At 48.0% G+C, this 26,484-nt stretch overlaps 1 protein-coding gene across 4 annotated transcripts in view; it reads right to left on the bottom strand.

Annotated features, from left to right (window-relative positions):
• The window catches only part of TOM1L2 (target of myb1 like 2 membrane trafficking protein), a 119,936-nt gene that overhangs the window by 81,296 nt on the left and 12,156 nt on the right, over positions 1 to 26,484 (bottom strand). The window lies entirely within an intron of this gene.

The raw sequence follows: 26,484 nt of genomic DNA, 5'->3' as shown, positions 1-26,484 counted from the left end.
ACACAAGCAGGGGTAGTGGGAGAGGGAGAAGCAGGCTTCCCGCCGAGCAGGGAGCCCGATGCGGGGCTCAATCCCAGGACCCCAGGATCATGACCTGAGCCGAAGGCAGATGCTTAACAATTGAGCCACCCAGGCGCCCCTCCTGAGGAGATTCTGAAGGCCCCGCACGGCTTGAGGACCCCCGCCACACACGTAGTGCTCCTGCAGATCTGGCTTTCAAGTGCTCAGCCTAGTGGGGTGTCCAATGAACATCCACCGCTCCTCTTTCCTCCCCCCGCCAAGTCACCCAGAAAAACCTAATCTCATTTGCTACAGCCACATCTCAAGTTTGGCTTTGCTCAGCATACGACCCTGGGGTGTGGTAAGTTATTGCCTTGTTTTAAAAATCAAATCCAGGGCACCTGGGTGGTGCGATCAGTTAAGCGTCCAACTCTTAGTTTCAGCTCAGGTCCTGATTTCAGGATCGGAAGATCGAGCCCCGCATCAGGCTCCACGCTCAGCCTGGAGTCTGCTAAAGTTTCTCTCTCCCTCTCCCTCTGCCCCTCCCTGCTGTGCATTCTCTCTCTCTCTCAAAAAAAAAAAAAAAAATCAAATCCATCTGGGCCACCTGGGTGGCTCAGTCAGTTAGGTGTCTGCCTTCGGCTCAGGTCATGATCCCAGAGTCCTGGGATCAAGTCCCACATCGGGCTCCCTGCTGACTGGGGAGCCTGCTTCTCCCTTTGCCTGTCGCTACCCCCTGCTTGTGCGCACACACTCTCTCTCTGACAAATAAATAAATAAATAAAAATCTTCAAAAATATCAAATCCATCCTTCAAAGCATGATGATCTACCACCTCTGGCAATATTTAAAGAACGTGACTTGGGTGCTCAGAACTGCCTGAAGCCAGGAGACCCTAACTGAGATGTCAGCATTGTCCCACAAAGTGACTCACTGCCTAGAAAGGTTTGCTTGCCCTCTACTGACACTCTCAGCACTGGATCAGGGGGAAAAGTGATGGTGGCCAAGTGCTCACAGTAGTGGGAAAAAAAATTCAAGGTAAAAATAGTACATATAACTTCACATTAAAAACTATACAGCTGAATGGGTGCCTGGGTGGCTCAGTTGGTTAAGCCTCCGATTCCTGATTTCAGCCCAGGTCAAGATCTCAGGGTTGTGGGATCGAGCCCCACATTGGGCTCCATGCTCAGCGCAGAGTCCGCTTAAGATTCTCTCTCTCCCTGTGCCTCTGCCTCTCCCCATGCTCACACACTTTCTCTCTCCCTCTCAAATAAATAAATCTCAAAAAAAAAAAAAAAGTATACAGCTATGCAAAAGAAAAAATCCTGGAAAGCTAATCCTAATTGGTAACAGCAGGGAACACCTTATTGGTGAGAGTAATTATGTTTTATTCCGTTTGGGTCTTTGAGGGGAGGGATGGTAACTTTCCAAAAATTTCTACAAAAAACACATATTTCTTTTGTAACCAGATTTATGATTTTAAAAAATGTGTCAACCTATACAGTCACCAGGAATGATAAAATAACTTCTGGAAGGCCTCTGGTGGGTCAGCTCACCTAACTCTATGCCATATCTGGTCTTTGTGTAAAATTAAATGGCAGATGAGAAGGACTTTAGCCAAAGCAAGGGCATGACCGTGTGTAGGGTACCATGACAAGGCCGCTGGCTATAATGGAAGCATTTTAACAATCCACAACCGTTCTGATTTAACAGGGGAAAACACTCTGGAATGAAACACAGGCTCAAGGTCCCTGTGACTTCCTAATTGAGAAGCTGCAAAGAGAAATGCAGGGTCATTACTCAGCCACTGTGCCGCACTCAGCTATCCTGCACATAGCAATTAGGGTAGAACTTGAGGTGCCATGCAGACTGCATACAAAGCCGGCCACCCTCTGGGAGGAACCAAAAGGCACAAGACCCCACAGCACGGCAAGCATCCAGCTAGTAAGAAAAGTTTTTCCAATCACGCTATGTTCTTTGTAAACCCCTGCCTGCAATTTCCTCAAGAAGCCTGTGGCTATCAAACGAGCAAGCTAATAAATATATTAATAGGCAAGATCTGCAAGTTGGAGGCTGTTCACTTTGGGGAGGCAGCTGAACTGTGAGTCGGGTCTGGGGAGGTAAACTTCACACCTAAGGCTCTATTCTCTACTCATCCTTTCCACTCGAGCAAATGCTTATGGCCTGCTGGCAATAAACAGCCCTGGCTGGGCTCTTCTAAAACAAAGCTGTCCCAACCACTGAGGATGCCCTGATTTAAATGGAGTCTGCTCCATTCTGGGCCTCTTCCTCCAACTCTGAGGGCAGAAAAGTGACCTCTTTGTGGTCAACAGGCCCTGAGCTTGCTGCGCGGTGTTTTCTAACGCCCCAGTCCCGGTGCCTGCTTCGGGAAGGCTGGAGAGAGCAGAGGATGGTGTGCCTTGGAAGCCACAGTCCTGGTCCCAGGGACCCAGGGCATGGCCTCCCTTGCTGGATCTTCGAAGGCTCCCACACAAAGCTGAATCCTGAGTCTGACCACACCATCTCCAAGTGTGCAACGCTCCAGGAGCCTTTAGGTCAGCAATGATGAAAAACAGCTGCCAAATCAACATAAAAGCATCCAACCTCAGTAGGGACTAAAGGAATGGAAATTTACATGAAATGTCCTTTGCCCTGCCAGTTTAGCAAATTCTGAGAAGCCCCTCTTGTGCAGCAGTCCTAACTGGTCTCCCAGAATCCCTTTCTGTCCTGACCTGTCCATCCTCTACACAGCAGCCAGGGCAACTCTTCTAGAGTACAAACCCCATCATGTCACCGGCCTGCTTAAAGCCCCTTGATGGTTTCCTGCTGCCGTTAGGGTAATGTTTACAGTCTGTTACCAGGCCTTGCTGACTCATGCCCTGCCTTCATCACTAGCCCATCTCACGGCACCCTCCCTGTCCTCTGGCCTTGGCTCTTCTAGGCCTGTGCCCATTAGCAGCTCTGGGGCATCTGCACATTCTGTTCCCTCTGTCTAGAATTTCTAGGACATTCTCTCCCCACTGTCTCCATCTGCTTCCACCCTAGTTTATGTTCAATACCTTGAGAACATGGCCAAAAAACCCATCTTCGAGGAAGCCTTCCCCAACCCCATTCCACATACTTGTCCTTCCATCCCAAACCAGACCAGGTTAGGTTGGGCCCCATAAATGTTGAGCAAATAAAAAGCAGTACAAATTTCTTGGAGTAAGAATCTTTAAAATGGGGCGCCTGGGTGGCTCAGTCAGTTGAGCATCTGCCTTCGGCTCGGGTCATGATCCTAGAGTCCTGGGATTGAGTCCCACATCAGGCTCCCTGCTCAGCAGGGAGCCTGCTTCTCCCTCTGCCTGCAGTTCTCCCTGCTTGTGCTCTCTGACAAATAAATAAGATATTAAAAAAAAAAAAAAAAAAGAACCTTAAAAATGAGCATACCCTTTGACATGTTAATTCTCTTTATTTTCTTTTCTTTTTTTAAAAGATTTTATTTTTTTATTTGACAGAGAGACACAGCAAGAAAGGGAACACAAGCAGGGGGAGTGGGAGAGGGAGAAGCAGGCTTCCCGCCTAGCAGGGAGCCCGACGTGGGGTTCGATCCCAGTACCCTGGGATCATGACCCCACCCAAAGGCAGACGCTTAACAACTGAGCCACCCAGGCGCCCCTAAAGTAATTTATTATAAGTAAATAATCTAGGGCACCTGGCTGGCTCAGTCAGTTGAGCACGCAACTCTTGATCTCAGGGTTATGAGTTTGAGCCCCACATTGGGTGCAGAGCTTACTTAGACAAAAAAATAAATAAAAACTTAAAAATAAATAAAAAGTAATAAAAAACTCATCCATGAAATTATAAAAAAATAAGTAAAATGCCGACAAAGATTTAAGCCCTACCATGTTTACTGGAGTTAATTATAGCAACAAGGACAAAAGAAACAGAAACAATCTAAATGTTCAACATTAAGGGAATGGTAAAGTAAATTAGAATATATCCATATGATGGAACGTTATGTAGTATGAAATTAAAAATGCTTATTATATGTTAATATAAACAATGAAAAAAACAGAGCAGAAAATTGTATTTACAGTATAATCTCTGCAAAGAAAATGCATTAACAATACAAGGAAATATGCCAAAATGCTTATAGTAGTGACCTCTGGGTAGTAAGATAATGAGTATTTTTCTCTACTTCTCTACATTTCTTCATGCTTTTAAATTTTCTGTGGCGGAGGAGGGGAAGGCATAAGAGCCTAAATTCAACCTCTCCAATTCTCCAACCTTGCTCTAAAGCGGCCTTGTAATGCAGGGTCAGCTCTAGTGAACGCACTGCACCTCTCATCCACTGCAGTGCTGACCTCCTAGGACTCTTCACTCAGGGTTCTCCTGACCCACATCATGTTCTGGCAAATGCCAGCAGAGCAGAAGGGGGGCTGAGGCCACCAGTCCCTGCACCCCAAAGATAACGGACAGCAATGCCTGGCAGATTGTCCCTATCCAGTTGGGACATTTCTTTTTTTTAAGATTATATTTATTTATTTGACAGAGAAAGGGAGAGAAATAGTGTGAGCACAAGCAGGGGGAGCCCGACATGGGGCTCAATTCCAGGACCCCGGGATCACGACCTGAGCCAAAGGCAGACGCCCAACCAACTGAGCCACCCAGGCGCTCCCCCACCCCCCGCCAGTGGGACATATTCCCAGAGTTATCTGGTCACCTCAAAGCAGGCTGTTCAATAGGACCTTCTCCTCCCACAGAAATGTCTGACTTATTGTTCTACCTTTAGAACAAGCGTTCCACTATAATCCCCTTCAAGAAATACCAGACTTTTTACTTTTATCTTTGATAAGAGTCAGCCAACAAGGAAATGGCAGCCCATATGTCAACATCCACCCCCGATGAATAACCAGCCCATTCCATGCATGGCATCTGGTCCCATCGGGTTTGGAATTAGGGGAATTTCACAAGTGTGGATGGTGCGGGCCAAAGGTCTTTAGCAAGTGGGGGCTGGTACACACCAACCGGATGAAACAAAGATTCTTTCCTGCTTTTCTGTGTCACCAATGTGGGAGGGCCTTTCCCAGTGATGGAGGAGCCCAAAGCACGCAGGCTCTGCATCACCGGCTGGTGTCGTGGGCTCTCAGCTCACCAGCAGCTCTCTGAGGCTGACAGACTGCCCGGCATTGACACACAGCCCCCATACTGCAGTCTTTTCCTGCGGGCTGTAGGAATGGGCGAGTGCAAGGACGAATGGCACTAAATAATGCAGGGGTGAGCACTACTCACACGGGAGCATAACAAAGGACATTTGAGAGAGACACCGGGTGGAGGGGGCGTGTGGAAAGGTTAACACTCCACACCAGGCTCCAAATCATAGTCCTTAAGCTTCAAGCCATTCCCACATCCGTCCCCTTCATGTCTCACCAATCCACCTGCATCTGACACTGCCTAACAGAGAATTACGCTGCATTCCTGACACAGAAAGGTCTCCCAGCTTATCCACACAAAGGCAGTTTGTGTGGATAAGGGTGCCACAGGCTTGGCACGTCTGCTCTGAGGGGGCTCTCTCAAGAACACAGGGCCACCACTGGGGCGCCTGGGTGGCTCAGTCGTTAAGCGTCTGCCTTCGGCTCAGGTCGTGATCCCAGGACCCTGGGATCGAGCCCCACATCGGGCTCCCTGCTCCGCGGGGAAGCCTGCTTCTCCCTCTCCCACTCCCCCTGCTTGTGTTCCCTCTCTCGCTATGTCTCTCTCTGTCAAATAAATAAATAAAATCTTTAAAAAAAAAAAAAAAAAAAAGAACACAGGGCCACCAAGAGCAGAGACCATCACCCAACCCCCTTCGTGACTTCGTGAGTTAGGGCCCCACACTGGGTGTAGAGATTACTTAATAAACTTAAAAAAAAAAAAAAAAGGCAGCAGCAGCATCTTCCACCTGAATTAAACGCTTCCCTAGGCGTGCAGAGTGAGGCCAGCCCTCTCTGGGGTGACTTCTCCATCCTTAACACTGCCTTCCTTTTGGTGTTGAGACTGATGCCAGGCAAAAAGTTGGCAGCTGGTTTTTAGAGCTGGAAGGAATCTTTTAACTCTCACCTGGGCGGAGGCCTCTGAAAAGGGCTGTAACAGCTCACGGCCTGCAATCACCACACTGCATTTTAGGCAGAGCCCAGGTGAGCCCCTAGGCTGCCTGACACCCCTTCAGTGCCCTTCCCATCATGCCACACACTAAGTGCCCTCTGAATGACTGAAGGTTGAAGGAAAATCACAAAGAGCACTAAGTCTGTGGTGGGGCCTCCAAGTCGGTGAGACAATTTAATTCCTTCTCGCAGGGAAGGCTATTTCTTTCTTTCTTTCTTTCTTTCTTTTTTTTAGATTTTTTATTGTTATGTTAATCACCATACATTACATCATTAGTTTTTGATGTAGTGTTCCATGATTCATTGTTTGTGCATAACACCCAGTGCTCCATGCAGAACGGGCCCTCTTTAATACCCATCACCAGGCTAACCCATCCTCCCACCCCCCTCCCCTCTAGAACCCTCAGTTTGTTTTTCAGAGTCCATCATCTCGCATGATTCGTCTCCCCATCCGATTTCCCCCGCTTCATTCTTCCCCTCCCGCTACCTTCTTCTTTTTTTTTTCTTAACATATATTGCATTATTTGTGAATTTGTGAATTCACAGCGCTCACCATAGCACATACCCTCCCCAGTGTCTATCACCCAGCCACCCCATCCCTGCCATCCCACCCTCTTTCTTTTATTTTTTTTTGAGATTGATTTATTTATTTAAGTAATCATTATACCCAGCATGGGACTCAAACTCACGACCCTGAGATTAAGAATCACATGCTCTTCCAACTGAGCCAGCCAGGCGCCCCCGGGAGGGCTATTTTAATAACCAACCAGTGAGAAAGAATGTTGAAGAGGGGCAAGAATTCCTTAATTACTACTAATTCTTACTGAAGTCTATTTTATGCCCAGCCCTGGGAGAGGCATCATGAGGAACAGGCCCTCTAGGTAATTAAAATCCAGTTTGGAAACCATTCCATAATCCCTAAAGAATCAATGGATCTAGGTACTCATCAACAATGGCTACGAACGTCACAAAGAGAACCACAACCTGACTTCCCTGAGCCTCCCGAGAAAGAAAAGCAGCACCTCTAGTAGTCTTGTCAAAAACTTAAACCTGAACTGATCAGGCTGGAGATCCAACTTCGTTTCCACGAAATACGGAAAATGAAGAAATGTGAACATATTCAACGATACCACAGAGATACAATCAGCAAAATCCAAGCTATGGTAAACTCTATAGGATAAATGACCTGGTTTCTCCCACAAATAAACTGCATATGAAATAAACATGGAGGAGCAAATTAGATTAAAAGAGACATAAGACACATATCAGGGGCGCCTGGGTGGCTCAGTTGGTTAAGCGACTGCCTTCGGCTCAGGTCATGATCCTGGAGTCTCGGGATCGAGTCCCGCATCGGGCTCCCTGCTCGGCAGGGAGTCTGCTTCTCCCTCTGACCCTCCTCCCTCTCATGCTCTCTGTCTCTCATTCTCTCTGTCTCAAATAAATAAATAAAATCTTTAAAAAAAAAAAAAAAAGACATATCAACTAATTGTAATTCTGGACCTTATTAGATCCTATTCAAACAAACAAACAAAAAAAAAGAGTCCGACTCTTGGTTTCAGCTTGGGTCATGGTCTCGGGGTCATGAGATGGAGCCCTCAGTCCATGGGGCTCCATGTTCAGCAGGGAGTCTCTCCCTCCCCCATTCGTGCGCTCACTTTCTCTCTCTCTCTCAAATAAATCTCTTTTTAAAAAAGACATTATGGGGGTGCCTGGGTGGCTCAGTCGTTAGGTGTCTGCGTTCGGCTCAGGTCATGATCCCAGGGTCCTGGGATCGAGCCCCACATGGGGCTCCCCACTCCGCGGGAAGCCTGCTTCTCCTTCTCCCACTCCCCCTGCTTGTGCTCCCTCTCTCACTGTGTTTCTGTCAAATAAATAAATAAAATTAAAAAAAAAAAAGACATTATGGGGCACCTGGGTGGCTCAGTTGTTAGGCGTCTGCCTTCAGCTCAGGTCATGATCCCAGGGTCTTGGGATCGAGTCCCCCATCGGGCTCCCTGCTCAGCAGGAGGCCTGCTTCTCCCTCTCCCACTCCCCCTGCTTGTGTTCCCTCTCTCGCTGTGTCTCTCTCTGTCAAAGGAATAAATAAAATCTTTAAAAATAAATAAATAAGACATTATGAGGCAACTAGAAATTTGAATACTAACTGTATATGCAATATTCAGAAATAATTGTTGATTTTTGAAGTACAGTAATGGTATTATGGTCGTTTTTTAAAAAGAGTTCATTTCCGGGTGTCTCAATGGCTCAGTCCATCTGCCGTTGGCTCAGGTCACGGTCCCAGGGTCCTGGGATCAAGTCCCTTATCAGACTCCCACTCAGTGAGGAGTCTGCTTCTCCCTCTACCCCACCCGCCCGCTCGTGCTCTCTCTCTCTCTCTCGTTCTCTCAAATAAATATTTTTTTAAAAAAATAAAATAAAATAGGGGCGCCTGGGTGGCTCAGTTGGTTAAGCAACTGCCTTCGGCTCAGGTCATGATCCTGGAGTCCCTGGATCGAGTCCCACATCGGGCTCCCTGCTCGGCGGGGAGCCTGCTTCTCCCTCTGACCCTCCCCCCTCTCATGTGCTCTCTCTCTCTCTCATTCTCTCTGTCTCAAATAAATAAATAAAATCTTTAAAAAATAAAAAAATAAAATAAAATAAAATAGGGGCGCCTGGGTGGCTCAGTTGTTAAGCGTCTGCCTTCAGCTCAGGTCATGATCCCAGGGTCCTGGGATCGAGCCCCGCATCGGGCTCCCTGCTCTGCGGGGAGCCTAATTCTCCCTCTCCCACTCCCCCTGCTTGTGTTCCTTCTCTCGCTGTGTCTCTCTTTGTCAAATAAATAAATAAAATCTTTAAAAAATAAATAAATAAAATAAAAATAAAATAAAGAGTTCATTTCCTTTTCAAGATACACACTGAAATATATGGCTGAATTAATCTGATTTGAGGGATTTACTTCAAAAAAGTATAGACCAGGAGAGGAAACAGATAAGCATATTGACAAAATATAATAGGCTGTGAGTTGAAATTGTTGAAATTATAGAAAGGGTAAGTGGAGGCTCATTATACTGTTCTATTTTTTTATGTGTTTGAAATTTTCCTTAACACAAAGTCTAAAAAGTAAACCCAGGGGTGGCTGGCTGGCTCAGTCGGAGGAGCGTACAACTCTTAATCTCGGGGTCATGAGATCGGGCCCCACGCAGGGTGCAGAGATTACTTAAAAATAAAATCTTTAAAAAAAAAATAAAATAAAAAGTAAACCCAAATTTTGAAGGTAAGATTGATACATTCAATGTTCTCAGGGAAAAGTTAAAGTAAAAATTACAGGGCACAGATCATAAATTTCTTGGACATATAGGTGAGGGAGACATTTAGACTCAATAAAAATTTATTTAGCGCCTATTACATTGTAGGCTCTGCAGCATGCAATTTTCACCAGCTGTGTGATCTCTGCACCTCAACTTCCTCCTCCATAAAATGGGAACGTTAAGAATTAGGCTACATCTGGTTGTTACTAAGATGAGATGAGCTATATATATCAAGCACGGAGAATAGTGCCTGGCCCACAGCAAAGGTACTCAATAAATGGTAGCTTCATCTAGTGCTATGCAATCAATATTCTTTGACCCATTTTATAGCTGAGGAAAGTGAGGCTCAGAAAAGTGAGGTAGCTTGTCCAGAAAATCATGCTGCCAAGAAGAGGGAGAACCTGGGTTTCAGAGGCAGGCTTCTGGCTGGGCTCCCCTGAGCATGCCATTGGCAGGAAAGAGCCCTGTGATTGCTGGAGAACGTGGGGAATGAAAGTGTCAAGGGAAAAAAATGAGCTCTTTGAACAAAGACTAGGAATAAGGTAAGGCTGAAAGAAGGAAGGAAGAAAAACACTCAAGACCCTCAGAAATGCCATTCTGATGAAGTTCAGGGCAAATTCTTCTTCTAATTAAAGACTGGTCTCCACAGCTGTCATTGGGGTGACCTCACTAATTCAAATAAATAGCCACAGGGCTTCAGAGGGAACAATTTTAACTCTGCTTTCCATAATAAGGATTCTGGATTACAGCCCAAAGCTTTAGCTAGTTAAGTGTGTGGGTCAGTCTCATAAATTGTTTTCTTGGCTGAATCCCAAGCAAGCCAGGCTGTCATTCCAGCAATGAGGTGATCGGTTTTGCATTCCTACCCAAAAGGGAGGGAGGCTTCTCCACGGAGCCTGCAAATCATACCTATAAGATCTATGCCACGGGGACTGTCAACCTGCCCCTGAAATCTGTTCCGGTGGTTATTTTTGGGGGGGTTAACTACATCATTGAAGAGGCTGTCCAGACAGGATACCCCAGAACACCCCCCCGCCCCCCTCCCCCAGGAGAAGACCATTTCTCCAGCAAACAGGTGGACATAGGTCATCTCAGTAGCAAAGCCTTGTATGTTTGCTACCTGCCACAACTCCCAGCACGGCTCACCGAGCACCTTGGGGAGCCACAGGCCCCCCAAGTTCCTGTTCCGACCCGGGCAATGCTGCTGTTCGCATGCTTGAGGGGGCACCGTGGACAAGCACGTTCCAGAGGCTTCTGTGGTGGGGCAGGAAGGGGACTGGTTGTGGTCTAAACATACCATTCAAGTCCTCGCTCGGCCCTGATGGCCACAGACAACTCACTTATCTGCTTGGCTTCCTTGTTTATGAAGTCAGATAAAGGAGAACCTCGCGACACCGTGAAAATGAAACACATATGTGAAGCCAGATAAAATGTTGACTACTGGGATGATGACGCTGACTCCCATTAAGCCAGAACCAGACCAGATCTTTCAGAGTAGGGATTCCGAGCCAGTGGGTCATCTCGGAGGGCAGGCCTCCACTCCTTGCCCGCGGGTCTGGAACCTGTCTGCCCCAGAGGCAATATGGAACAAAGGGACCAGCCAGGCAGTGAGCTGGTCAGGTCTGGATTTGATTTCCGCCTTGGCCACACTATCTCCATTTTCCATTCTGAGCAATTTTACAGTTGAAATGGATAAATAAGCCCTGTCCACTCCTCACTATCTTGGCTGATGGGAAAACAAAAATCTACAGATAACCTGTGAACCTCATTTTGCCTTAGAGTTTCAGCTCCTTTTCACTCAAACTTAGCACGAAAGGGCTGATGTGAAGTGAACATTTTTATGTGAATTTTCTTCCTTATCCTGCTCTCGTTATTTCTTTCCAGTGCAGGTGGTGATGAGCCCTAACAAGCTCCTAAAATGAGAAGCAGGAAAAAGGCAGGAGCTGCGGACAGAGGAGTGTAGGGAAAATTTGCAACACAGATCAGCAGCCTCTGTAAAACCAGGACTGGTTTAAAACAGACCAAGGTAAGGACCACATGACCTTGGTCGGCCTGACCCAAGCTCAGCATGTTCTTTAATTTTAGAGGACTGCAGAGCAAGTTTCTTTTCTTTTCTTTCTTTTTTTTTTTTTAGAGAGAGAGCGAGTGAGCAAGGGTGGGTGAGGGGTGCAGAGGGAGAGGGAGAGAGAGAATCTTAAGCAAGTTCCATGTGGGGCTCGATCCCACAACCCATGAGATCACAGTCTGAGCCAAAATTAAGAGTCAGACGCTTAACCAATTGAGCCACCCACACACCCTTCCTTCATCTTGGTTTTAAGCCTCTGTCATTTCATTTGTCAAATGGGGAATAGTAACTAAAACTTGGCAGGATTACTATGAGAATCAGAAATAATATCTATACTTAAAGGATGTTTAAGGTAACAACTACTGTGTATTAAAGCTTATTATGGGGTGCCCGGGTGGCTCAGTCGGTTGGGTGTCTGCCTTCAGCTCAGGTCATGATCCCAAGGTCCTGGGATTGAGTCCTGCATCGGGCTCCCTGTTCTGCGGGAAGCCTGCTTCTCCCTCTTCCTCTGATTGGCACTCCCCCCTCCGCTTGTGCTCTCTCTCTGTCAAATAAATAAAATCTTAAAAAAAAATAAAGCTTAGGAGTGTCTGGGTGGCTCAGTCTTTAAGCATCTGCCTTCAGCTCAGGTCATGACCCCAGGATCCTGGGATCGAGCCCCGCATCGGGCTCCTTGTTCGGCCGGAGGCCTGCTTCTCCCTCTCCCACTGCCCCTGCTTGTGTTCCCTATCTCGCCGCTTCTCTCTCTGTCAAATAAATAAAATCTTCTAAAAAAATAAAGCTTATTATGTATTGATACCCAGGCTCATTTCAACCTTAAAACTACCCTATGAGGCAGCTACTACTGCCCCCATTTTTAAAGGCGAGGACACTGAGGCTCAGACTAAGTAACGTGCCCCAAAGACATGGGAGGTGAATGCTGGGGCCGAGGAAGGACCCTGGGATTGTCTGCCCCTGAGGCTGTGCTCTCGGTGCCCGCGTGGTGCCTGGCACCCAGCAGGTTGTAATTAAGAGACAGCCCTTAAGATCCTGGTGAAGGCCTTCACAACAGCCCTGGATGACAGCATCGTGATTCCCACTGCACAGGCGACAAGGCTGGGGCTCAGACAGTACAATAGAAAGCCCTTATCTTTAGAAACATACACTTCAGTGTTTATGGATAAAATTATACGAGGTCTGGAATGTCAAAATAATGGGGTGGGGGAGGCAGTTAGATTAAACAAGATCAGAGGGGCCAAATGTAGAGAACCCTTGGAGTGGAGTCATGGGTACATAGAAGTTCATTATCCTGTTTTCCCTATTCCCATTTATGTTTGAGATTATCCACAACAAAAAGTACAAAGAAAAAAAAAATCACCTCTTCTCCTAGAGAATGTGAAAGGCAGAGGTGGGTCTCAAACCGAAGTGTGTCCGTCCCCAACTTGAGTCCTGTCCAAACCACTATAATAATGGCTTTAAAACCCTCCTCCTTCTTTCCGGTACCGCATGGTCCACGCATGGGCATCACTCAGAGAGCCCCAGTGCTGCTAATCTGAATCGGGGAGTTCCAAAAGGCAGGTAGTCTTCACTGAGGGTCAAACGGTGGCAGCCCATGCTGCTGTTGGGGGGCAGGGGCAGGGGAGCCCGACTTCCTGGTGAGTCCAGAAAAGAAAAGAAGCAGGACCAGGGCGTGGAAAGGATTTGGATGATATGAAGGAGAATGGAGGACTAAGAAAGAGGAGGAAGGAGCAGTGAGCGGCTCAGGCAGCCTACTCAGCTCTCTTTGGGGGGTTGCTCCCGCAGCCACAGTCTCCCTTCCTACAGTCCACCCTCCACGCTACCCCAAGATGGGTCTTCCCCCAACAAAAATCTGATCGCATGCTCCCCCTGCACATGAAAAACCACCCTGAGCACCGCCCCCCCCCCACTGCCATTAACTCCAGATGACATCTGCTCTCAACCTGATTCTCAGGGTGACTGCCATTCACCGGCCCTCACTGCAGCCTCTGCCCTCACCAGGTCCCCATGCAGACACCAGAGCCTGGGGTCAAGCAGCCTCCCCCCACACACACACACCGGGACCTTTTCTCTAATGTCCCCTCTTCCTGGTATGCCCCACCCCCCTCCTTATAAGCTCCTGCAGGAGACCAGCTCAGATGTCACCTCTTCCCGCTGCCCCAGCACAACCCTGTTATCATGACACCCCCATGCTGCACTCATTTGTGGGTCTCCCTCTAGATGAGAATTGAGCTCCAGGGCAGGGAGAGGACACACCTCTCCTTCCTCCCCATCAATACAGCAGGTGACCAATACAAGGTGGCTATTATTGCTAGTCGTGTCTTAAAAACTGGGGCCCCTGGGCACACAGGCAGAGGCTACGCCAGCCATCCCAGTGCCTGGCACAAAGTGGCTTCTGGAACAGGCTGCCCAGTGCCTGGACAGGGGAAGATAGCAGGACACTGAGCAGAGGGCCCCTTCCTGACCTTGGCTGAAGCAGCCTTGCTGCGGTGCCCTTCATGTGTCTGTAAAGCCCACGCCCGCGGGATGCTTATTTAGTGCCTAAAAACGCTGTAGCGGTTTCCTTCCACTGGTTCCAGACAAATGAAGGAAAGTGGTAACGACAGCTTGACACTCCCCTTACCTCCATGGCTGCAAACCTAAAGAATATTTATGATCCGTGGGCTCAGAGATTTGGTGTCTTAGAAGCAAAGAAAGGTCACAAGATGAACTGACGCAGACCATCTGCTCCTGGGTGGGGACAGAGATCCCCCGATTCGGTTATTTCCCCCACAGCGCACCAGGCACCTGCTTTTCTTGCAAAAATCCGGGAGCCAACACGACGATTTTTATTTAACTTGGAATAAAACCGACGTCTCCTATGAGGAGGGGTAAGAAGCCGAACGCAAACATGCGACTCTCAGGGAACGGAGGAACCTTCTGGCAGGGCAGCGAGAGACCTCCACACAGGGCCCACAGCCCTCTCAGGAACGGGGTACTTGTGCTCTCCATATTAAATTCTTAGCGACAAGGCTTAACGGAGGAGAACGAATGCTCCTGGAGATGTTTGCATGATTGCAAACGGAGAAAAACGCGTCAGGGGCCAGCGCTAGAGGAGCTTCCCTCCTCCTCCATTTTTCATGGGCCTGCTGCTCCTGCAATTCCCAACACCACGCTTCTGACATTACAGCAGATGCCGCCGCCGCCGCACTAATCCTTCATCCTCGGGGGCCGATGGAAATGTATGATTTCCCATTAATCAGGGCCGCGGACACCAAAATAGCTCATCTGACCTTTGCAAATACCAAAGGGTGGATTTAAAGCCAAAGCTGGCAAAAGAGAATGCAAAAGTCTTCAGCTCTTCTTTCAAAGATGATTTTATGTCATTAACCAAGGAGCAGCCTGCCTCTAGGACCAGTGAGGTTAAAAATGGGGTAGAAACCGGCACATTGGAAGTGAGGCAGCCACCAACGTTTCCACACACACACACACACACACACACACACACACACACACACACGTTCCTTGGTGAATTATTTAACATATATTAAAAATATATATGGCTCAGAAATCTCTTGGATTGAAAACACCGTCAAACTAGGAGCTAGCAGTTCTCTAACAGAATCCACGCACAAGGACACAAGCCTGGATTTGAACGCCCGACATCAGTTGGGACTCCATGAGACAATAAAGAGCTAGCACGGCTACGACCCGCAGAGTTGCTACTGATGAGAAGACAGACCCTCTCTTAGAAGACCCTCATTACAGCTCATCAAATTCATTACCAAGCTTCATCACGTACATACCCACTTTCTATTTATAGGCCTGTAAATCCTAGTCGGTAGTTGATATTTTAGGAGCCAAAGTGACCCCTTAATATTTCACGGGGATTTTCTTTGCATTGCTGGCGTTCGGCACCACACAAAATTGGATCCCAGGTAATCTTAGTGAAATGTAGGACTCTGGGTTTCTCCACTTAAAAAAAGTAATTACAGAAGACTTGAGGAACAGAGAAAAAAAGGAAAGCCATTCGCAGAAGCCTGCCACCACCCCAATTTAATTTTTTAATAGCAGCTTTGAGATACAATTCACATGCCATAAAATTCACCCTTTAGAAGTGGTACAATTCAACGGGTTTTGGTATATTCACAGAGTTGTGCAACCATCACCACCATCTAATTCCAGAATATTTTCCTCAACCCAAAAACAAATGCTATACCCATGGGCACTCGCTGCCCATTCCCCCCCCATCCCAGGCCCTCACAACCACTAATCAGCTCTCTCTCTGTATAAATTGGCCTATCCTGGACATTTCTTGTAAGTGGAATCATGTAGCATGTGGCCTTTTGGGTCTGGCTTCTTTTACTCATGACAATGTTTCACCTGATTCAATTTTTATTAGCACTTTGTTCCTTCCTATCTTAATTTTTATATACTTAAAGCATAATCCTTTGCTAACTTTATAAAGTCAAGCCTGGGTTTTGCTGAACAATGAGTTACTGACCCTTAGCTGGTCCAGAAACTGAAGGAAGCCTGTTTGGTCTCTAAATGTGAGCCAACCATATCGGTCTACTTTTAACAGAAAGTACCTGGGGGTTAGGAAGATACTGAATAGCACTACCAGCCCTCAGGATGACCACACACACTAGATACTGTGTGGAATCTGGTGATAATCTGTGGCAAGAAAGAGTCAAGAATTCAAGAACACGGAGTTAAATAGGAAGAGCACTGAGCTCTTTTGCAAATGTTATGGGTTAAATTGGATGTGCACTAACCCCCTGCCCAACACTCCCCGGAATTCATATGTTGAATGGGACTATATTCGGAGGTAGGTCTTTAAAGAAATTATAAAGGTAAAATGAAGCCACTAGAGTGGGTCCTAATCCAAACTGACTGCTATCCTTCTAAGAGGAAATGTGGACACACCAGGAGATACCAGGGATGCGTGCAAACAGAGTTAGGCCATGTGAGGACACAGCAAGAAGGCAGCCATCTGTAAGCCAAGGAGAGGGGCCTCAAGAGAAAGCAAACCTGCAGACACCTTGATCTTTAACTTCTCACCTCCAGAACTGTGAGAAAATAAATGTTGTTTAAGCCACTAGGTCTGTGATATTTTGTTATGGGAGCTCTATCAAACGTCTCCTCTACTGCCCCCACGCTCTAAAAAGTAGGATTCGTATCCCCATTTTACAGATAAGGAAGCTGAGGCTCAAACAGGTTAGTAGAGCTGAGACTCAAGCTGAAATCTGTCTGATTTCAAAGTTTTTGTTCTTTCCAGAAAATACACATATCGTGATCTTTTTTTTTTTTAAGATTTTATTTATTTATTTGAGAGAGAAAATGAGATAGAGAGAGAGCATGAGAGGGGGGAGAGTCAGAGGGAGAAGCAGACTCCCTGCTGTGCAGGGAGCCTGATGTGGGACTCGATCCAGGGACTCCACGATCATGACCTGAGCCGAAGGCAGTCGCTTAACCAACTGAGCCACCCAGGCGCCCTCGTGATCTATTTTTAACTTTTCTGCAGCACAAGGCGTCAGACTATTAAGATAAAGTAAAACTTTTGTTCTATTTTTAAAAACCCAGTATGTATTCTTCCCAGCACACACCTTCCAAATTCAAAATTCATTCATTTCAGAGGCGCCTGGGTGGCTCAGTTGTTAAGCATCTGCCTTCGGCTCGGGTCATGATCCCAGGCTCCTGGGGTCGAGCCCCACATCGGGCTCCCTGCTCGGCGGGAAGCCTGCTTCTCCCTCTCCCACTCCCCCTGCTTGTGTTCTCTCTCTCACTGTGTCTCTCTCCGTCAAAAAAATAAATAAAATATAAAAAAAAAAAATTCATTCATTTCAGAAACAGTTATTTTTTAAAGATTTTATTTTTAAGTAATCTCTACACCCGACACGGGGCTCGAACTCACGACCCCAAGATCAAGAATCACATGCTCCACGACTGAGCCAGCCAGGTGCCCCCTCGAAAACATTTTTGATGGAGGAAAAGACCGTTTAGTGAGTCATGTGCTTTATATGCTTTATCCAGTTTGAACGAACAGATATGCAGTAGTCATAACCAAGGAAACTGAGGCGCAGAGCCATTAAATGCCTGTATCCTGGCACTGCCTTTATCTTTCATTAAGTTCCCCAGTCTAATAGTTTCATTTTGAAAGACCAACTGAAGCTGGTGTAGACCAAGTAAATTCTGAAGTAAATTCTATGCACTGACCTTGCACTGAAACCAGCAGCGTTGGGCCCTCTGGATACCAAGATGAACGCCGCCTGGTCCCTACCTAGGAGGGGGTGTGGAGCCTAGCAGGGGAAGGCCACAGCTCTTCAGGGCTGCTGCCGGCCCACACAGAGCTTCGAGCAAATGAGAAAAAGGCTCCCCATTCTCAAAGCAGGAACAGCCCCAGAGCACAACCTGCTCAGCAGCCTTGTGCCCCTCTCCGCCGTCCACACCTGCTCTTGCAAAGAGTGAGAGCAGCAGAGGATGGAGAGGGATGGAGCCTTTGGTTCTCTCTCCCTTATTGGCCACACAGCCTCCCTCCCATACCCCTCTGGACCAAAGCCAGCCAGGCCATGAGATGTGGGCATGCTGACTCTGGGGGTGGGGGTGGGTACAGAGTCAGGCCTATTCACAGTGGGTCATGGGCAACGCCAGAAAGTGACAGTGCCAAGCAGGGGTCAAAATGCCAGAGGGGGCCACTTGGGGAGCAGACTGTCCCAAAGACCAGGTGAATGGGGAGCTGGAGCCAGAAAGCCAAAGCAGGTCAAAGGTCAAAGCCAAGAGAACATCAGGGCCCCTGGGCATCTACAGAAGACCTGGCTTTGATACTATTTGGTACCACTGGGACACTGTCCCCCCACGGAGGCTTCATGCCATCCATTTCTCATATAGGTGCCACCTGCCGCTCAGGGTCCCCAAGCCCACCTCTTCCCGGTGGCAGGTGCTGCTCTAGAGTGGGGAACACTGGCCAGGGAGACCCAGCTCACCAGCAACACTGTCTGAACATCTAGCATGGCAGAACAGAGGGCTCAGTGCAGGGAAGAGCACATCCTGACACTTCAGTTCTTATAATAAGAGCCTGTCCCGGCCCACAGGGGCTCCCGCTGCGTTGGAGAATAAAGGCTACAAAGCACCCTTTCCCACAGCTCAGAGTCGCACAGGATAAACATGCACACACACTCAACCTACTCTATAACCTGACCTGTGCCAGGATGGATCTATGAAAAATGTAATTGGAGGAATCTGGACATCTGGGGTGAGGACGACAGTCGCTCTGTGATCAGAGGCCATGGCTTAGTGAGTGTGGGATTTGAGCCACACCTTGCAGGAAGGGCAGAACCTGACCACAAGTGCAAGGGAGGCAGAGAAGGAGCCATCCTGGTGGAGGCAAAGGCAGAAGTGAAGGCTCAGAGACAGGCAGTGTGCCTCGAAAACAGGCATGATGCTGGGTACCCAGGAGCTAGTGGAGCACTCCCCAAAGAGCAGGCTGGACCACCAGTGGGTGACTTTAAGTGGGCCAGGGAGGTGCTATTCAAACACTGAAATAAGTCCTCCTGAGATTCTCCTGCTTCTGCCCTAGTTTGGCTGTTCCAACACTATGAATGCTCCCGTTCTAACAAGGAGTAGGCCTCGGCTGGAGCCCTAGGACGGTGACAGGACCCAGCTAGAATAACCTCGTTTTGATCTCGCTGTATTTATTTATTTTTATTTTGGATCACTGCCAAATGAAACTGGTTTTCAATTTACAGTACTGATAAAGGTCCTTTAAAAGCAAATTTGCCCAAGTAAAAAAAGTGACTCAATATTAAAAATATATATATTCTATAAATAGCAGCATAGGTGACTCCTGGATACAAGAGATTCACGAAGGTGGTCCCCAGGAGTTCATGGAAACCATGGTATCTGGGAAACCCCAGGCCAGAGCCTGGACACACAGGAAAGGTCAGGAGGAGAAACTGCAGTTTCTTTTTCCAGGTGACCAACAGACCTGGAAGGCCCACTAGGAAGGAGGTCCTAGTTCATCTTCGCCTCTAGGGGGAGGATCTCTGGGATGGCATCTCTTGGGATCTGCTTGTAGCCAATCCATGAGCAGCGACAGCACTTTATGGCAAACCTAGGTTCACCTCTGGGCTCTGTCACTTACTCCCTGGGAGGTCGCTGGCATGTGACTCAGCCTCGCTATAAATCAAAGAAAAATCACACCACTGCCTTAGAGGATGCTACAAGGAGAATGACCAGCAACCTTCAATAAATGGCAGTTCCCTCCTCCCCTCAATCCCTTTCTAGCTCTCTGGCAGGGACCCAAATCTGCAATCCAGCCTTTGACAGTGTTGCTCAGATTTGGAGGAAACAGAATTTTACTCCTCTGTTCTGCCCCTAATTAAAGGATGTGCAAAACGCCTGACTTTAGTATACCCTATCGGGTTAGCGACGAGGAGGGAGACCCTGTGGATTCTCAAGGCTAGCGTGTAACCAGTAACGTGCAGGGACCGTGAGTGCGGGCATCAGGGTCACTACCCTGGCGTGGCGGCGGCGGAGAGCTGCGGACCCCTCACGGCTGGCACGCAGGCAGCACAAAGAAGGGAGGCACTTGATATAGTTCAGAGGAAAGCCAACTAAAAAATGCTGACCCAAAGAGTTCTTGGAAGCAAACCCTTCAACAAGAAAAGCAAAGGTCCTGGCTGGCCTGATAGAAGGCAGAGGGAGGCCAAGGAGGCAGGAGGAACAGAGCGTCTCCGCAGCTGGGCCAGCAGGCACGTCCTCTGCATTTCCATACGACGACGTGGCGCTCAGGAAGGGAGTTAGCCAAAGGCCGCAAGCTTTAATGCACACATCTCAGAGCCGGTTTTCCTTCACGAAGCGTGGACCACCACCCACCAAATGCCTTTTCCCTCTGCCGACGTGCAGAAATGTAGGAGACACCCAGCACTGATGAGGGTGAAGGGAAAACAGGAACTCAGGCTCTGCTGGTGAGAGTCTAATGCGGAACATCGTTTTGGAGTCTGGCAGTCTCTCCCAAAGCTTCCAATGCTTCTAGAGTCTGACCCAGGTTTTTACTTCTGGGAAGCTAAACCAAAGAAATGTGTAAGCGTACAAAGATACGTTGCTACAGCATTGTTTCTAAGGACAAAACCCCACTACCTCCTAGTAGGAGCATGGCCGAATAAATTGCATATCCATTCTACGGGGCGCTCTGCACAATGAAGTACATCTGAATACGCTGCTGGGGAAAGAGCTCCCAAATACACAATGGCATGACAAAAGCAAGCTGCAGAATGAAACCCATAGCAGGATCCGACTGTACAAAAGAAACTTCGTGGCATAAGGACCACGCACTAAGCAGCCGACCGGCTTACCTCTGGGGAGCCGGGTGGGGGTGGGAAAGCAGGGACTCGCACTTCATACAGAATACACTTCTTATTGTCTCATTTTGCAACAAGAACGAGCACGCAGGTCAATGCCCATTCGCTGAAAGGCAAACAAACAGTGGGCACCAAAAAAACCAAGCACCGGCAGCCTCTGGGGTAGAGGAGCCGTGGAGCCTGGGGAAGGCCGGTGGTCACGCCGAGACGCCACTTCCCCCTGGGCCTGCACTACAAGAAGGCCGGGAGGGCGGGTGCGCCTTCCTCCAAGGCAGCCTTCCCACCACCACAACGGGACTGCAATGGGGCTTCCGGGAGACCTACTCAAAAGGCTGCTCTCCTCGCCTTTACCCACCTCCGTGGGGCTCGGAGGCAGGTACCCTCCCACACCCTTCTGCCTAAGTCTATCAGGTTTGGAAAACAAAGAGCACTTGGGACATTCTCTCAAACAAAAGCACGCATTTGATGAAGTTCAATGACAAGCCCAATGGCTTGTTCCCTCCTCCAACTACCTTCTCTCTTTCGGGCCAGCTCCTACTCGTCCTTCAAAACCAGGTTCAGCCAGCGCTTCTCAGGAATCTTCCTTCTGCTCTCCTCTGAGCCTGCCATGGGCCTTGTCCCCACTTCTATCGCAGGCTCCCCATGGCACTGAAATGGTGTGTTTATCTCCCTCTCAGTGGAACTCGCTGAGGGTGGTGACTGTGTCTCACCAGTACCAAGCAGGGCAGGCACTCAGAGACCCTGGGGGGCTGTCCCACTCCCCTCCCACCCCATCACACTGCAACCTGACTGTGCACCCAGGGCGGTAAGCTTCCCCCAAGATAGGAGGTATCTTCTCCTGGAGGACCTCAATCCACCAGGGGCCACGATAATGCTACCAGCCCACCGAAGGCTCTGATTTCTGCTCTGTCACTGAAGCCACAAGTGACCCCTCAGGCCCTCGGCTCCACCACTGCCTCGAAATTCGGAAGACCAGGTGGCCACCAACAAAGCAATTTTGTTTAACAACAACCATACAGCGTCATTTAGCAAATACAACCTGCTGAAAAATGAACACTCTCCCCGGTACTGATGTTCTGCCTTACTCCAGATACACATCCTTCACTTTGGCTCTGAACAATCCTGGATTTATGTGGGTACTTAATGACAGACCCCCAAAAAGTGTGCAACCACCTCACACCTATTAGGATGGGCTGCTATCAATACAACGATGTCAGCAAGGATGTGGGGAAACTGGAACCCTTGGGCACTGCTGTTGGGAAAGTAAAATGGTGCAGCCACTGCGGGAAACAGTATGGAGGTTCCTCAAAAAAATTAAAAATAGTGGTACCATATCCAGCAATTCCACTTCTCGGTATATACTCAAAATAACTAAAAGCAGGGACACAAATAAGTATTTGCACGCCCCTGTTCATAGTAGCATTATTTACAACAGCCAAAAGGTGGAAGCAACCCAAGGGTTCAAAGATGGACGAACGGAACAAATGTAGTTTATCCATATAATGGAATATTATTCAGGCTTAAAAAAGGAAAAAAATTATGGGGTGCCTGGGTGGCTCAGTCGGTTAAGCGTCTGATTCTTGATTTTGGCTCGGGTCATGATCTCAGGGTTGTGGGATCGAGCCCCACATCAGACTCCATGCTCAGTGGGGAATCTGCTGGAGATTCTCTTTTTCCCTCTCCCTCCACCCCTCCACCTACTCGCATGCTCTCTCTCGCTCCCTCTCTAAAATAAATAAATAAATCTTTTTAAAGATTTTATTTATTTATTTGATTCTTGATTTCGGCTCAGGTCATGATCTCAGGGTTGTGAGATCGAGCCCAGATCGGACTCCGTGCTCAGTGGGGAATCTGCTGGAGATTCTCTCTCCTTTCTCCCTCCACCTCTCCCCCTTCTCCCTCCACCTCTCCCCCTGCTCGCATGCTCTCTCTCACTCTCTCTCTAAAATAAATAAATCTTAAGATTTATTTATTTATTTGATTACTTATTTGAGAGGAAGAGAGAGAGCATAAGCAGGGGGAGTGGCAGGCAGAGGGAGAGGGAGAAGCAGGCTCCCTGATGTGGGGCTTGATCCCAGGAGCCTGGGATCATGACCTGAGCTGAAGGCAGATGCTTAACTGACTTAGCCACCCAGGGGACCCTAAAATAGATAAATAAACCTTAAAAAAAAGAAAAAAATTGTGACACATGCTCCAAAATAGATAAATCTTGATTATGTCAAGTGAAATAAGCCAGTCACAAAATGACAAATGCTGTATGATTCCATTCACATGAGGTACTTAGGGTCATCAAATTCAGAGAGAGAGGGCGCCTGGGTGGCTCAGTCGTTGGGCGTCTGCCTTCGGCTCGGGTCATGATCCCGGGGTCCTGGGATCGAGTCCCGCGTCGGGCTCCCTGCTCAGCGGGAAGCCTGCTTCTCCCTCTCCCACTCCCCCTGTTTGTGTTCCTGTTCTCGCTGTCTCTCTCTGTCATATAAATAAATAAAATCTTTAAAAAAAAAAAAAATTCAGAGAGAGAGGGTTGCCAGGGAATGGGGGGGGTGTGTACAGGGGGAAATGGGAGTTGTTTATTAGGTACAGTGTTTCAATCTGGCAGGACGAAAAAAGTTCTGGAGTTTGATGTTCATGATGGTTGCACAATAATGCCAATGTACCCGAATTGTACACTTTAAAATGGTTAAGATGATAGGGGCGCCTGGGTGGCTCAGTTGGTTAAGTGACTGCCTTTGGCTCAGGTCATGATCCTGGAGTCCCGGGATTGGGTCCCGCATCGGGCTCCCTGCTCAACGGGGAGTCTGCTTCTCCCTCTGACCCTCCCCCCTCTCATGCTCTTTCTCTCTCTCTCATTCTCTCTCTCAAATAAATAAAAATCTTTAAAAAAAAGAAAAAAGAAAAAAATGGTTAAGATGATAAATTTTGTGTTATGTGCATTTTACCATAATTTTTTTTAAAAAGTATGCAAAGAGGGGCACCTGGGTGGCTCGGTCGTTAAGTGTCTGCCTTCGGCTCAGGTCATGATCCCAGGGTCCTGGGATCGAGCCCCACATCGGGCTCCCTGCTCAGCGGGAAGACTGCTTCTCCCGCTCCCATTCCCCCTGCTTGTGTTCCTACTCTTGCGATCTCTGTGAAATAAATGAATAAAATCTTTTTAAAAAATAAATAAAAAGTATGCAAAGAGTTGTTCTATGCCCCTGAGAGTGAAGTAATCAGAAGCAGCAATCTGGTTTCAGAAATCTTCCTAAAAATTGCTGGAGACAAGCAGGCAGGCCCCATTCCCTGGCTCCAGGAGAATGAAGAACCACAGTCCCCCCAAAGGAGATCACCATTCATTTGGGGAACAGAAAAGGTCCCAAACAGGACTAACAGGGGGCAGAGCCCTAGCATCGCCTGGCCTCAACCCAGGAGGAAAGTCCCACCCACTAGCATATGCACAAATAGGGTATGGAGCCAGCCAATTCCTGACCCAGTGAGCTGCCCTCACCTCCACCCAACACCATGGGAGCCCAGGTGGGGTGGTAGGAAGCACACAGGCTGTTGTAGGCCCCACAGGGTTTCGGTCCTGTTCGTTTTGTGATTCTGAGAAAGTCACCACGGGGGGGAAGGGGGGCAGTGAAAATGCCCAGCTCACAAGGTCAAGAGGGTTCAATGAGATAGGAAGGGAGAAGAGATAGAGGGAAGGAGCCCGAGGAGCACAGGCAGGGAGGGTGCGTGCAAAGGTCTGGTAGAGAGTAGACAGGAAGCAGCCCGATCAGTGAGGCCTTGAATGCCAGGCTATGTTTATAATCCATTCACAAGGAGACAGGAGATTCCAGGAGGGTTCTGGTAGATTTGTCCCAAGTTCTGAGTGGTCGTGTACAAACGGAGGGAGAATGGAACGAAGGGGACCGGCTGGAAGGTATCTGCAATGGCCCAGGCAGGAGCAGGGCGGGACTAAGTTAGAGGCGGTGTAAACCAAGAAGAGGAAACAAAGCCTAAAGACCTTATGAAGAAAAGCAAACAAACAAATCCCCTCCCGCTGACGTGACGCTCGGCAGCCACAAGAGGCCCCCAGAACCGCCACCACAGTCTGGCTCCCCGGTCCATCTGCTCGGCCCTTCCGGAACCTCCCTTCCTTTTGCTCTTGCTCCCTGGAGCAATCTGCCTTTATGTTCAAAAGTATTTATGAAATTGAAATGAGTGTATCTCATGGGCACCTTGTCAGAAACGTGCCATTACGAGTGACATTTTCGGGTGTCAGAGTTAGTCTCTTTCGTCTGCTGGTAGATCCAATTTGCCCAGTTGACAAGTGAGAAGACTGTGACACCAATAATTATAGAAACAAACCCAACCCAGTATCTGGAAGTCAAGCTGTTCTCTCCATGTCTTCCCTCACACTCAGCAGACAATATGGTGGCCCCCTGGCAGAGGGCCCTCACTTCTCAAACCACAGCAGCTCATGGGGACCAGCAGGACCCCAGACCACATGACCTTTCAAGCCAAAAGCTGGAGAAAAGTATGCACATGACTTCTTAAGACTAAAGGGAGGAAGCAGAAAGCCTCTTCAAAATACCACTCAGGTTCAAACAAAAGAGCACTGTACAACTCCATGCTAGAAACTTCTAGAACAGGCAAACTCAACTCTGATGACAGAGTTGAGATCAGTGGTTACCTGTGCAAGGGGTGTGTTGTAGGGGAGGGCTGACTGGATAGGGGCAGGAGAGAACTTTCTGGGGTGATGGTGAAAGTCTTTATCTTAGCAGAGGTATGGGTTACAACTGTAAATGCATTTGTGAAAACTGTAACAATTAAGATTTGTGTAGTTCAACCGTAAGTAAATTGTCTCTCAAGGAAAAATGTGTTAGAAAATGTGTGTGCGTGCGTAATACATACATAAAATTAAAAATCCACACAAATATATATAAAGTGGATTCAAAAGAACCTTCTATGAAGGCTAAAAGTCTTACTTAAGAAAAACTAAAAGCCACTTTGATTCAGGCCTTAAGCTATAAATGGAAATGAACTCAGAGACTCTGTTGTACAATTCACCGTCTTCAAATGAGCAAAGAGGTAGAATGTGACCTACCCACAATCACACAGCAAGTCAGCCACAGACTGCTGACCAATCCCGGGCCTCCCAAGTGCTAGCCTGGGATTCATTTGTCTGTTCTGGACGAGTGCCAGAAAAAGCAGCCAAAACAGAATACCAAAGGTGATTTTATGAACTAATTTCATTTCAACCTTCAAACCCAGACCTAGTCACCCCCACCAATTATGTGTGAACGTGATTAACTTTCAGACAATAAAAAAATATTTGCCTTCGTGAGTCTAGGTCAAGAACTACCCCTTCTGGGCATGCCTGGCTGGCTCAGTAAGTGGAACATGCGAGTCTTGATCTCAGGGTTGTGAGTTCGAGCCCCACACTGGGTGCAGAGATTATTAAAAATAAAATCTTAGGGCAGGGCACCTGGATGGCTCAGTCGTTGAGCGTCTGCCTTTGGCTCAGTCATGATCCCAGGGTCTTGGGATGGGCTCCCTGCTCGGCGGGAGGCCTGCTTCTCTCTCTCCCACTCCCCCTGCTTGTGTTCCCTCTCTCACTGTCTCTCTCTCTCTGTCAAATAAATAAAATCTTTTTAATAAATAAGTAAATAAATAAAATAAAATAAGGGCCACCTGGGTGGCTCAGTCATTAAGCGT

The sequence above is a fragment of the Mirounga leonina genome, unplaced genomic scaffold (assembly GCF_011800145.1).
Source record: "Mirounga leonina isolate KUSES-001 unplaced genomic scaffold, KU_Mleo_1.0 Mir_488, whole genome shotgun sequence".
NCBI classification, from domain to species: Eukaryota; Metazoa; Chordata; class Mammalia; order Carnivora; family Phocidae; genus Mirounga; species Mirounga leonina.
The sequence above is the reverse complement of the archived record's forward strand: the minus strand, read 5'-3'. Positions and strand labels throughout refer to the sequence as shown.